Here is a 12,155-nt window from a genome sequence, read left to right on the forward strand (position 1 = left end):
GATGCGGGTTCCTGTAAAAATAAAAAAAGGGGGTGAAAAATAAAAAATGTGGGATCTGGGATTGAGGGGGGTGGTCGTGCTGGACCCTCGTGGCTCTCAGGGTGACAGTGACCCCAAAGTGATGCTGTCCCATGAGGGGACGGCCGCTCCCAGGGTGGGTCACACCCCAAAACTGCCATAACCCCACAAAAAAACCCCAATTTTGCCGCAGGTCATGAAGTTCCTTCTGCCTCCCCCACACGTGGAGTGGGGAGGGGTTTGGGAATGGGGCTGCCCTCGCTTTTTGGGGTGCCCGCACTGCCCTGGGGGGGTCCCCACATTGCCCGGGGGTGTCCCCACTCTTCCCGAGGGTGTCCCCACGTTGCCAAGGGGTGTCCCCACATTGTCCGGGGGTGTCCCCACATTGCCCGGGGGTGTCCCCACTCTTCCCGAGGGTGTCCCCACTCTTCCCGGGTGTGTCCCCACATTGTCCGGGGGTGCCCCCACTTTATTTGGGGTCGCACGCCCCACTCTGCCCGTGGGGTCCTCCCACCGTTTGGGGTGAGCACATTCTCTTGTCCTGGGGGGTCCCCAAAATTTCCGGGGGTGCGCCCACACTTCTGTCAAGTGTGTCCCCATCCTGCCCAGGGGTCCCCACATTGACCGGGGGTGTCCCCACATTATCCGGGGGTGTCCCAACATTGTCCGAGGGTGTCCCCACATTGTCCAGGGGTGTCCCCACATTGTCCAGGGGTGTCCCCACATTGTCCGCGGGTGTCCCAACATTGTCCGAGGGTGTCCCCACTCTTCCCGAGGGTGTCCCCACATTGTCCAGGGGTGTCCCCACATTTACCGCGGGTGTCCTCACATTGACCGGGGGTGGCCCCACTCTTCCCGAGGGTGTCCCCACATTGCCAAGGGGTGTCCCCACATTGTCCAGGGGTGTCCCCACATTGTCCGAAGGTGTCCCCACTCTTCCCGGGGGTGTCCCCACATTGTCCAGGGGTGTCCCCACATTGTCCAGGGGTGTCCCCACATTGTCCGGGGGTGTCCCCACTCTGCCCCGGGGGTGTCCTAGGCGTGCACCCCCACTCTGCCCGTGGTCTCCCGCCCTGTTTTGGGGCTCCCCACGCCGCTGTCCCCCCGCGCTGGGCCGTTCACCCCGTTCCTTTCGCCGTCCCCCTTAAGCAGCCGTCGGGGCGTGCAGCCACCTTAAGGGAGCCCCTCCCCCGGCGGGCTGGGACGAGCCCTCCCCCTCCCTGCCCGCCGTCCCCTCCCTCGCCGGCCCGGCCCCGCACGGCCCCGCACGGCACGGGGGTTGCCATGACAAGCATTTTCTCCCGTTAGCTCCGGGACCGCTGCCCCTCCATCCCATGGCCAGTCGCGGGGGCTCCGCCGCCAGCCGGTGGGACCGGAGCCGGTGAGTGCGCGGGGGGACCCCGGCAGCGGGGTACGGGGGGTCCCGCGGGGGGTTTGAGGTGCCGGGGGACGCGCTGGGGACAGGCGGGAGCGGCGTGGGGCGGCCGGCGAGGGGGTTGTTTGTAGGGGCGGGGGGCGCGGCTGGGTGGGAGCATCGCTGGCAGCGCTCTGCCGGGGCGGGTGGGGCGCGGGCAGCCGGGATTTCACCCGCTCCGTCCCGGTGCAGCAGGTGGGTTTGGGAGGGGTGGGCTTGGCGTGGGTTCCTAAATCATGGGGGGAGGGGTGGGGGCTCAGCGTGGGACCCCCCCAGACCCCAATCCCGCGTGGGAGAGGCGGGGGGTGATGGGGTGACCGCGGTCCGGCCGCTCCGGGGCGTGGGCGGCTGCGGGGGGTGCAGCCCCCAAACAGCTCGTGGGGGGCAAAGCCCGGCAGCCCCCCCGGTATTTGGGGCGGGGGGGACACGCTCCGCTCGGATCCTACAACTTGTTGCCCGCCCTTGGGGCGGCGGGGGACGCGGGGCTCCCGGCCGCGCGTGGTGCTGGATTTTTTTTTGGGAGGCAGCGAGTTGTGGCATTGCGGGGAGGAGGAGGAGGATGAGGATGATGGAGGAAGGAAGAGGCGGGGGAAAGGGAGGGGGGCTTGCGGCAGCCCAAGGACAGAGCGGGGAAGGTGCTGCGTGGGTGGGTTTGGGGTGGTTTTTCCCCACCCGGGGGGCTGCTCCTGCCTGGAGCGGGGAGACTCGGGTGGGGGGCGCGTGGGGAGGGTGGGATGCGCTGGGGAGGTGCGTGGGGGATGCCCACGCCACGGCTGGGCACGTCCCCCTCCTGCCTGCACCAATCCAGCTGGGCACGGCGGAGAAAACAGGAGTGGGGAGGCGGAAAATAAATTAAAAAATAAATCAGGAAATCTATTGGAAGCCCGGCCAGGCTCTGGCCTCGTCCGCCTCCTCCCGCCTCTGCCCTCAGCGCTCTCCCTGCATCCCGGCCCCGGCTCTGGAGCCTCCCAGCATCCCTGGCCTGGCTCGGTGGGTCGGGGGCAGCTCCGGGGGCTGTGCGGAGCTGGGTGGTCGCTCTCTGCCCGGCCAGAGGCGAGTGGAGATGTTGGGAGGGGAGGAGGGACAATAGGTTATTGTGCTCTTATCTCTGGAGACCTGAGCTTGGGTGGGGGTTTGCGTTGCGAAGCGCAAACCAGTGCAGCCAGTTTCTGCCCGTGGCCGTGGAGCGGCGGCCCTGGACGTGGGTGGACGGGCAGGAGCCGAGGGCAGCGAGCTGGGGTGGAGGTGAGTGCTCGGAGCTCGCCAAGGGGCACCCAGAGCCGTCCTGGGGCCGGGGGACCCCGAGCTGAGCCCCCCACCCCAAACCCCCTGTGCTGCGGGGACGAGGCAGGGGCTGCACCGCTGCCGGGCTCCAGACACTGCCCTCAATCTTTCGCTTCCCTGAGCACTGAAACGCACCTAAATTATTAAATCATGAGCGAGAGAGGCTGACGCCCCCGCGCTCCGCCAGCCCCACCCCGCCGCGCCCCGGGGATCCCTCCCCGGCCCCGGGCTCCTCTCCCCGGCTGCTCCCTCGGGTGACCCCCCCGGAGCCCCACCCGCGGGTTCAGGGGGGCTGCAGGTGCCCCTCGGATCTGGGGGGTGGAGGAAGGACCCTCCCTCGATGGTGGGCGCCGGGTGGGCTTGGAGGCCTCTGAGATCCGCGACCGCCCCCGGCCGTGGCAGTGCCCGGGGTGCGGGGCCGGTGCCGGTGCCGGTGCCGGTGCCGGTGCCGGTGCCGGTGCCGGGGCCGGTGCCGGTGCCGGTGCCGGTGCCGGTGCCGGTGTCGGTGCCGGTGTCGGTGCCGGTGCCGGTGCCGGGATGCTGCAGGTGGAGCTGGGGAGCGCCCGGGGCAGGCAGGAGGCAGCGCTTCCCCGTTCCTGCCCTCGCTCCGCGCATTCCCCGCCGGCTCCGGCCCCGTCCCACCCCGGCCGCTCCCCGTCCGACCCCCGGCTCCTTCCCTGCTCCCTCCCCGGCTGGAAAAACGCTGGGAAGTGCTGCGAGCGCTGCAGGTAGAGAGCTTTGAGAGGGCTCAGGCTGTTGTTGGGTGTTGGTTCATTTAATTATTTTTTTATTATTATTTTTTTCCCCCTTTTTTTTTATTTTTTTTTTCCGCTGGCGATGATGACGGAGGGAATTCCCTGCGCTGCCGGCTCGCCGCTCGCGTGCCGTGGGTCCGCATCTCTTCCCGGGGGATCTGTCGCTGTCACCCGAGCCTTGCGCCTCCGGAGCCGGGAGCCGCCGTGCCCGAGCCCCCGGGCAGAGGCCGGGCAGGGCGGGGGCAGCCCAAGGGTGGCACCGGTCCTTGTGCAGGATGAGTAAGAGCAGGGAGGGACGGCTGCTCCTCTCCACTATTGTTCAGCAGTCGAAAGCGCCGGGGTGGAGCCGAGCCCGGAGTTTCCCCTTGTCCCCAAGCCCTGCGAGACGAACCCGGCTCCTTCCCCTCCTGCCCCCCGCTCCTTCCCTGCCCCTTCCCGGCTCCTTCGCGCGTTCCCTGCTCCTCTCTGGGGTTGCGGTTTGGGGTTTATTTCTTTCCCCTTTTCCTGTTTCTCCTCCCTGCTAGGCCACGAGCGGAGTTTTCCCGCAGTGGCCACACGCTCCCGTTCCAGCAGCGCGGGTTGGAGCCTGCGGGGATTTGGGGACCCCAATCCCTGCGCTGGGGGGGACTCGCGGCCGCCGCCCGCCGGCCGCTGCTGCCGCTCCCCGAGCAGGGCCCGGGGAAGGGCTGGCAGCTCCGGCTTCCTCCTCGCCCACGGCTCCTCCCCGCCGGGCACGGCTGCGCCGTGCTGGGAGAGGAGACGGAGGAAAAGCCGGGGTGAGAGCCCGGGGACCCCGCTGGGTCCGGGAGAGGCTGGGCAGGGACGGGGAGCCCCGGCAGGGAGGCTCGGAGTGGCCGTGGAAATGGGTGCAGGTCCTTGGGGAGTGACCAGGGGTCAGTGTGAGCACGGCACTGGGTGCAGGTCCTTGGGGAGTGACCAGGGGTCAGTGTGAGCACGGCACTGGGTGCAGGTCCTTGGGGAGTGACCAGGGGTCAGTGTGGGCACGGCACTGGGTGCAGATCCCGGGATGGGAAGTGAGCCATGCTCCATGGCGATGGGAAATGACCGATGCTCGGTGTGGCCGTGGAAATGGGATGCAGCCCTTAGAAGGGGAGGTGACCAGTGCTCAGTGTGACCAGTGCTCGGTGTGACCAGTGCCCGGTGTGACCAGTCCCCAGTGTGACCAGTGCCCGGTGTGACCATGGCAGTGGGAGTGACCAGTGCTCGGTGTGACCAGTGCTCGGTGTGACCAGTGCTCGGTGTGACCAGTGTCCGGTGTGACCAGTGCCTGGTGTGACCAATGCCCGGTGTGCCCAGTGCCCGGTGTGACCAATGCCTGGTGTGCCCAGTGCCCGGTGTGACCAGAGCCAGATGTGACCAATGCCCGGTGTGCCCAGTGCCCGGTGTGACCCTGGCAGTGGATGCAGGCCCTCAGGTGGGAAGTGGCCACTGCAGCACGAGCCGTGCCGCTTTCCCCTGCTGCTCCCCCTCTCCCGTGGCTTGCTGGGATCTCCCGGATCCAGGGATGCTGCTGGATGCCCGCAGCATTCCCGGTAAGGAACGGCTGCTCTGGCACACCGGAGGGGATCTGGTGTGCAGAGGAGGAGATGAATCAGTGGGGGCCAGCTGGGAATTTGATCCCATCCCTGTCCCCCTCATTGTGCTGGGTGGGAATGGGGATCCCATGGGGCTGGAGAAGCTCCTGGGGGACGGAGCTTTGACGGCAGAGGGTGGCAGAGCTGTCCCCAACCTCCCTCCTCTCCACACTGCTGCAGGCAAAGGTGGCAGGATCCTGCCCAGCCCAGTGGTTTTCCAGGGGTTTTCCCAGTGACACCGGGACAGGGAATGTGTTTTGGGGTGCAGGGCCAGCCCTGGGGTCCCTGGGAGCAGTGACAGCCACAATCTCTGTGTCACCATCCCAATCACCTCCTCCCAGCGCCGAGGCCGAGCTAATGAACCCTGCGACTTTGATGTTTTAATTAGTTGCTTTTGGCTTTAATGCACGGGGATAATAGAGTTTCCATGGACTTATAAACCCTGCCCCTCTGCTGGATCATTAGGAAAAGGGAAAAAAGACACAGGGTAAGGCTGGGTCGGGGCAGGAGGGAAGCTGGAGCCCTGTGGAGCTCATGACACCCGCTGGGGTGTCACCCACCTGGCTGGTGACTCTTTCAAACCGCTAATTAAACACCTTAAATCCTGGGAGAGCTCTCTGTGAGTAACAGCTGAGTTCAGAGTCCTCCTGCGTTTTTGTGAGCTTCAGGGAGGGGTCTCAGGTCTGAGCGTGGGAAGCTGATGGCACAGCAGAGCCCCTGGAATCAGGAATTGGGGTTGTGGGGTTCCCTTTCGGGGCTGCTCCCGCCAGGGTGGCCAGGCCACCGTGGCCCAGGCTGCTGGTGAGGGACATGGGGACCCTGGTGGGGTGTTCCCAGGCAGCTTCCTGGGGTCAGGTCCTAAATGGGGACCTAAATATGGACCAGGAGGGTGCAGGCCGGGCAGGGGACACACAGCTGTGCCACAGGAGCCCTCTGCCCAAATCCCACAGCTTGGGAGCCAGGGAAGGGAGGTGGGATGGATCATCCCGTCACCCAGTGCCAACGGGACAGCTCCTGGCCTCGGGAATCCCTCCTTTCCCTGCGGCACCAGGGGCTGTGACAGCCCTGGGGCCACCCCAGTGCCACACTGTGGGGACTGGGGAGCCCCAGGGCCACCCCAGGGCCACACTGTGGGGACCAGGCCACCTCAGTGCCACCCCAGTGCCACACTGCGGGGACTGGGACATCCCAGTGCCACCCCAGTGCCACACTGTGGGGACTGGGACATCCCAGTGCCATCCCAGTGCCACCCCAGTGCCACACTGCGGGGACTGGGGCATCCCAGTGCCACCCCAGTGCCACACTGTGGGGACCAGGCCACCCCAGGGCCACCCCAGTGCCACCCCAGTGCTACACTGCGGGGACTGGGACATCCCAGTGCCATCCCAGTGCCACCCCAGTGCCACCCCAGTGCCACACTGCGGGGACCAGGCCACCTCAGTGCCACCCCAGTGCCACACTGTGGGACCGGGCCACCTCAGTGCCATCCCAGTGCCACCCGAGTGCCACAGTGTGGGGACTGGGGCATTCCAGTGCCACCCCAGTGCCACACTGCAGGGACCGGGCCACCCCAGTGCCACCCCAGTGCCACCCCAGTGCCACACTGCAGGGACCAGGCCTGTCCCCTGCCACTCCCGCCCACTGCGGCCACCCGTGGCCGGGCCCTGGCGTGTCCCCAGCGTGGGGAGCTCCCGGCCAGGGCAGCAGCAGCCAAGGGGAAGCTTCGGCCAAGTGTCCGCGTTTTGTGCTGACGGGGAAACTTTTCCTTCCACGCTTCCACGGCAGGGATGAGTCGGCAGCTGGGCTGAGCCGAGCGGGGCGCCGGGGGCCAGGATGGGTCCCGATTTTCCCATTGCCAGGCGGATCCCGGCGTTCTGCCGCCGCCGGGGCTGCGGGAAGGAGCAGCGGGGCCGTGCCCGGGCAGAGCGCGGCGCGTAGGAGTCCCCACCCGGAAGAGTTTGTCCGGCGGGGCCGGGCAGGAGGAATCCGATCCCTCCTTTTCCCAGGCTGGGATCCCAGCGCGCTTGGCTCTCCGTGGCCTTGGCCGGCTCCCCGCAGCCGATCCCCCCGCGGCGTGGGGCTGGCCCCCCGCTCATCCCGCCGCCAAGGGAAGGGTCCCAGCAGCGATTCCCGACATCTCCTCTTTGTCTGCAAAGGTCAGCCCTGCCTCGCTCCCTCGAGGAGCTGCGAATAATCCCGCTCCTTGTGCCGCGGGGCCGGCTCCAGGGCTGAGCCCAGCATCCTCCTCCTCCTCCTCCTCCCCGTGGAGGAGCCGTGCCAGGGCAGGCGCTGCCGGCCCGGGGGGGACGCGGCGCTGCGGGGCCGGGGGGCGGCGGGGCGCGGGGGGAGCAGCGGCGCGTCCCATGCCAAGGGCAAGAGTCGGGATGGCTGCTCCCGGCTCCTGCCTTCTCCAGGCTAAAAATAAGCCGCTGGCCCTCACCGTGCTGCCTCTGCTCGGTCTGGGGGGGCTGCTGTGGGCAGGGGGTGAATGCGGGCAGCGGGGGGGACGGCGGGGAAGGGTCTGTGTGGGGTTGGAAGTGACCTTTGCTCTTTGAGCATCGGGGTCGGCGATCGGATTTTCAGGTCCCGGGCTCGGATTTCGGGCAGAAGGTGTCTGATTTTCGGCGCCGTTTCTCGAGATGCTAATTAAGGACCCTGCTGCAGCAGCTGGAGCTTTAGTGTCCCTTCGCCACCCCTCGCTCAGCCGGGAGGTGCCCGTGGCCCCTGGAATGCCCTCGGCTTTTCGCTGCTTTCTCGCCTTTTGTTCCTGCTTGGGAATGTCGATGCCTCGCCTCTCTGGGGCTCCAGCCTTTCCAGAGGCTTCTCCTCGCCTCCCTCCCCACCTTCTCAGAAATAACCCCGCGCTGCTGGGGGCACATCCCGGGATCCGCCGGGAACGCGGCTGTCCCGCTCCTGCCGTTCCTCAGGCAGCCCAGGGATGAGCCAGGACACGGCTCCGGCAGCGTCCCCTCCCATCCTCGCCGAGTCTCAGCCCCCGGATTTTGGGATGAGCCTGGGGGAGATGGGGCGGCTCCGAGCTGCGGGGTTCCCCCGGTACCTGCACAGCTCAGCCCGGCTGCAGCGTCCCGGTCCCGGGCGTGACGGATCGCTGCAGCCCGCTGCCCGGAGCTCCCCGCTTCCAGAGGGGCTTCCTGCCGGAGCCGGGCACGTGGCCGGGCCAGCAGCGAGGATCCGGCATGGCCTCGGTGATGGGGACACGCCTGGGGCTGACCTGGGCTGGGAGGGAGCCCGTGCTCGGGCGTGAACCTGAGTTAAACATTATTCCTCCTGCCTCTGGAGCCGGCAGGGATTAGCGCAAGGAGGGAGAGCTCGGTGCAAGGAGGGGCAGCGCGGGGAAATGAGGGCAGGCTGGATTTGTGGCCGTGCCGGCAGCTGGGAATGCCAGGCTGGCGCTGGAGGAGCCCCGGGATGGCCGGAGCGAGGCTGGGAGAGGGTGACAGTGCGGGTGACAGCCTCTGGAGCAGCGGGAAAGCTGGAATGCCAGCCGGGATTTATCCCGATGGCACAGGCCTGGCTGCCCTCAGCCCGGGCTGAATCAGCTGCGGGGAGCCGGGATCAGAAACTCGGGAGAAGCTGGGAAGCGTGGCTGGGATCTTTCCTGGGTGTCCCTCTGCAGACGTGGCTCTGAGTCACCACATCCCGCCCGGGAAAGGTTTGGGTCCCCACTTTTCCACCGGAGCAGCCGGGCAGGGCTCTGGGACGGGCTCTGGGAGGATTCTGGTGGATTCCTTGTGGGAGCAGGGCTGTGCTCATCCCTGGGCATAAATCCGTGGGGCTGGGGGCCACAAACCCCCGCCTGCAGGCTGGGGCTGGGAGAGGCTGAAGCTCCACATCCTGCATTTTCCAGTGTGACTGGTGCTGGCTATTTTTAGTTGTCCAAATTAAGCTCGCCTTAAATGCTGTCTTTTGAGGTTTCTTTGAGGGAGGAGGCCTTGGAGTGGTGTTATTTCCCAAGTGGCGGATTGCTCTCCAATCTGACCCCAGCTGGACTGGCCGAAAAAACTAAGGGAAGGAGCAAAGCTGTGGCTGGGAAGTGTCTCCTCCCCGCAGAGCTGCTCCCGAGGGTGTTTCCCGAGCCAGCGGGAGATTTCCTGGGGGAAGGAGAAAGCAAACAGCCGAGCCCTGCTCGCATCTCCGTGGTGAAATCCAGCTGGAAAACCTCATCCCGCTACCTGCTCTGGCATCCCCCGGGTGTGCTGTGCCCCTGGGAGGTGTTAAATCCATGGGATCCTCACCTCAGGGGCATTCTGGATTTATGGCAGAGTGCTGGGTGCTGGTTGGGGCTCCCAGAGGAGGTGGGGAAGGCTGGAACCACGGGCGGGTTGCTGAGATGCTGCTGCTCCCTGTTTTGGGGGAGGCTCATCCAGCGGGGGCTGTCCTGCTATCCATGGATTCTCCAGGATGGGCACGGCCGATCCCACGGGCCCAAAATCCATCCACGCCGTGCTCCAGCTCCGTACCCATCGCCGCATTCCGTCGTGCCGCCTCCTGACCCCGCTGCCTTTTCATCCCTTCCCGTTCCCCCCCCTTCCCTTCTCGGCGCCGTTTTCCCACCTCTCCCCATCCCTGGATGCGCTCCGTGCCTCAGCGGGCGCCGCTGGAGCATCCCGGCTGCAGGATGGGCTTTTCCCCGCTCGCTGCCTCCCTCCCGCAGCAGCCGGGCGTTTCCGAGCGGGTCAGCAGCCCGGGCATCCCCGGCTCCTGCAGTCGGACGTGAAGTGCATGGAATCCCGGGAAGATGCTGCAGCGCCGCGGGGGACGGGCCCCGAGGGCGGGCACGGCGCGGACACCGGAGCCTGGAAGTGTTTCCTGGCGTTTCCTGGCGCTTCCAGGCACGGGATTGTCCCTTTTCCCTCTGGAAAGGACAATGAGGGAGCCTCCCTTCCTGCTGAGCCCGGCCTCGGGGTGTCCCGGGAGCTCGCTGGGATCCGTCCCCTCTCGGGATCAGCCTCTGGACACGGGCGCTGGGAAGGGATCCAGGAAAAGGCAGCAGGGAGCAGAGGGATTCCCCCAAATCTCAGCCTCTTCACCCGGGACCTGCCTCCCCTCGAGTGTGGGAGCAGCCAAGGTGGAGCTGGGGGATCCCAAACTGTTCTGGGGATCTCAGACAGTTCTGGGGATCCCAAACTGTTCTGGGAGATCCCAAACACATCTGGGGATCCCAAACTGTTCTGGGGATCCCAAACTGTTCTGGGGATCCCAAACAGTGCTTGGGGATCCCAAACACATCTGGGGATCCCAAACACATCTGGGGATCTCAGACAGTTCTGGGGATCCCAAAATGTTCTGGGAGATCCCAAACAGTGCTTGGGGATCCCAAACACATCTGGGGATCCCAAACAGTGCTTGGGGATCCCAAACTGTTCTGGGGATCCCAAACAATGCTGGGGGATCCCAAACAGTTCTGGGGATCCCAAACTGTTCTGGGGATCCCAAACAGTTCTGGGGGATCCCAAATACTGCTGGGGGATCCCAAACAGTGCTGGGGATCCCAGACAGTTCTGGGGGATCCCAAACACTTCTGGGGATCCCAGACAGTTCTGGGGGATCCCAGACAGTGCTGGACGACCCCAGTCCAATCTGGGCTTGGGCACAGCTGGGCTGGAGGGGGAATCCTGGCTGTGGGTTTGGCATTTTTCCATTGGGATGGGGAGCGGGAATCGGCACCACGGGCTGTGGGTGTGCTGGGCTCCGGTGTCCGGGGATCCCTCACTGTGTTCCCGGGATCCCTCTGGTATTCCTGCAGATCCCTCATTGTATTCCTGGGATCCCTCACTGTATTCCAGGGATCCCTCACTGTGTTCCTGGGATCCCTCACAGTATTCCTGCAGATCCCTCATTGTATTCCAGGGATCCCTCACTGCATTCCCAGGATCCTTCCTTGTATTCCCAGGATTCCTCACTGTGTTCTTGTGGATTCCTCACTGTATTCCTGGGATCCCTCTCTGTATTCCAGGGATCCTTCCCTGTATTCCCAGGATCTCTCACTGTATTCCTAGGATTCTTCACTGCGTTCCCACAGATCCCTCGCTCTATTTCTGGGATCCCTTAGGGAATTCCCACAGATCCCTTGCTGTATCACCTGGATCCCTCCCTGAATTCCCGGGATCCCTTGCTGTATCCCGTGGATCCCTCACTGTATTCCCAGGATCTCTCACTGTATTCCCAGGATCTCTCACTGTATTCCTGGGATCCCTTTCTGTATTCCTGGGATCCCTCACTGTGTTCCCATAGATCCCTCACTGTATTCCAGGGATCTCTCTCTGTATTCCCAGGATCTTTCTCTGTATTCCCAGGATCCCTCCCTGTATTCCCAGGATCTCTCACTGTATTCCAGGGATCCCTCTCTGTATCCTGCGGATCCCTTGATGTATTCCCGGGATCCCTTGCTGTATTCCAGGGATCCCTCTCTGTATTCCAGGGATCCCTTGCTGTATTCCCAGGATCTCTCTCTGTATCCCACGGATCCCTCTCTCCCCTGGCCCCGCTCGGTGCCAGCAGCGCCCCAAACCCCCGGATTTTCGCGATAATCGGGGCCGTATCGCTGCCAAATCCGCAATTATCCCGGGATTAGCGCTGCTGCTGCTTAGGGACCCACCTGGAGCAGGGCCGGAGCCTCCGGCAGCTCCGGCCGGGACACAGCGCCCGGTCCCCGCTGTCACCTCGGCTGACCCCGTGTCCCCCTCGCCCGGAGGCCTGCGGGGTTTGGGGGGCGTCCTTTGGGGTGTCCCCCCCCGGCAGCGCCGTGTCCTTGTCCCCGTTGTGTCTGAGGACGGGGCTTGGAGCACCCTGGGATAGTGGGAGGTGTTCCCTGCCCATGGAATGGGATGAGCTTTAGGGTCTCCTTCATCCCAAACCGCTCTGGGGTTGTGTCCCATTCTGGGACTCGTTTTGGGTGGGTTTTGGGGGGGTGAGCTGGGATTTGTGGCACGTTTATCTGTTTTGGGGCCGTTTTATCGGTTTTGGGGCTGAGCTCGAGGGGCTGGAAGGCCCCAAATCCCTCCCTGCAGGGATGGGGGAGGTGGGAGCTGTGCCAGCAGCTCCAAGGGAGGGGATATCCCAGTTTGA

At 65.3% G+C, this 12,155-nt stretch overlaps 1 protein-coding gene across 8 annotated transcripts in view; it reads left to right on the forward strand.

Moving 5' to 3' along the window:
* Positions 1 to 1,229: 1,229 nt before the first annotated feature.
* ATP2B4 (ATPase plasma membrane Ca2+ transporting 4) overlaps positions 1,230 to 12,155 on the forward strand; it is a 51,699-nt gene continuing 40,773 nt past the window's right edge. For 2 of the 8 annotated variants that reach the window (XM_086862031.1, XM_086862036.1), the window contains exon 1: positions 1,248 to 1,399. The gene's annotated coding sequence lies outside the window, so the exon portion shown is untranslated. Of the gene's footprint in view, positions 1,400 to 2,307; positions 2,423 to 6,988; positions 7,223 to 12,155 lie in introns of those variants that run through there. The other 6 variants (XM_086862035.1, XM_086862028.1, XM_086862021.1 and 3 more) reach the window with 5 other exon arrangements.

This window comes from Cyanistes caeruleus, chromosome 24 (assembly GCF_971803275.1).
Source record: "Cyanistes caeruleus chromosome 24, bCyaCae1.hap1.1, whole genome shotgun sequence".
Classification (NCBI taxonomy): domain Eukaryota; kingdom Metazoa; phylum Chordata; class Aves; order Passeriformes; family Paridae; genus Cyanistes; species Cyanistes caeruleus.